The sequence below is a fragment of the Nelumbo lutea genome, chromosome 4 (genome assembly GCF_056320005.1).
Source record: "Nelumbo lutea isolate HS-2025 chromosome 4, American lotus-T2T, whole genome shotgun sequence".
Classification (NCBI taxonomy): domain Eukaryota; kingdom Viridiplantae; phylum Streptophyta; class Magnoliopsida; order Proteales; family Nelumbonaceae; genus Nelumbo; species Nelumbo lutea.
Window position 1 is genome coordinate 86,915,942 of NC_142687.1, and position 1,668 is coordinate 86,917,609.

Sequence of the window (1,668 nt, forward strand, 5' to 3'; positions counted from 1 at the left end):
TTTTTTTTTTCTTTTATTAAAGATTTCATCATGATTTCTTTTACGTTTTAGGGCACACATTCACCAATCACCACCTACAGAGCAACCATTTAACATTCTTAAATCGTAAAATCTGCTCAAATTGACATAATCCATTTTAATTCTTACAAAGAAATTGTTTCACATTCCACTTTAATTCCATTTTTTCTTATAATCAGCAACCGCATCTTCAACAACCTTTAAGGTTGTTTAATATGTTCCCTATTGTTCGATTGCTTCTATACAACCAATGTAAACTCGAAAATAAAACACATGAGAGAAGGCAAACAAGTCAAACCTGAAAATAAAACACATGAGACAAATTGATATAGCTTCATATTCCTACAAATAGCACAACACACTAAAACTAAATCCATATAACTTCATGTTTCTCCAAAATCATAAAAAATATATGAATAAAACAAACAAAATCCACAAAACATGTTCTCCATCCATGCTTAAATTCACCAACAAGATAGAATATTCCAACTCTCAAGTTCCAAACCATCCTAAAAGATAAAATAAGAGACAAATTCATTGCACATATCACATATGCAATTTGTTATCATGTCAAATAACAAACAAATAACGGAAAGATATGTTAGTATAATACCTAAACATATCATCAAGTTCAACATCTTCATTATCATCATCACTACTTGATCCTTCATCATATTCTAACAAACTTGAAGATCCTGACGGATCCCCTAACAAAATTGATCCCCTTACATACAATTGGAAAAACTATTAGAATAAATTCAATGAAGTATGAAGTCATATATTTTAATAATCAATAGATAAAAAAGTTACCTAATACAAAGCCTTGTGCACAGAGACAATCTTTAAGAGAAACTAAAGCTTGAATTGTCTTGGATTTAAGTGAACTTCTCCGAGGATTGATCACCTTTTTTCCAATGCTAAATGCAGATTCAGATGTAGCTGTGAAAATGGGAATTGCCAAAATATCTCGAGCCATTAATGCCAACTCAGGATACATTAACATCTGTCTTGATATCAAGGTTTTGATCCTTTAAGTAAAAGCCCAACTAAGTTTTTTCATCTTGTAATTTTTTTTTTGAACTGAAAAATTGCTCATAATCCTCAAATCCATCACCATCATCATTTCTTTCGTTTATGTCAATTTGACTAGAAAATCCAACAAAGGAGGTCGAGGAAAAATTGTCTTTATATTTACCAAACAAATTATGAAGGGTTCTAATTATATCATTAACAGGGTCCTCGACATCATCACCATAAAGTTTATTTAAACATCACTCCACTAACCTAACATTGCAATGAGGATCCAACTCAGCAACATAAGACAAAATCATACTATATTCAACCCAATATTTATCAAATTTCTCTTTCATATATCTAACCATGTCAGTTATAAAATTATGAGATTCCTTACTCATTGTTATTAAATACCTATGTATCATTCACACTTTCTTGAAGTAAATGTTTGAATTAGGGTACTTAGTAGTAGAAAACATGCAAATAACATCTTAAAAACCTTTAATAATCTATAAAGCTTATCCACCTTTCCCCATTCTTCTTCTAAAAGTATAAATATTTCAAAAATATTATCCATTTGCCCCCATTGTTGTAAGTCTTGCTTATAATAGATGGCATGTTCAAGCATCAAATAAG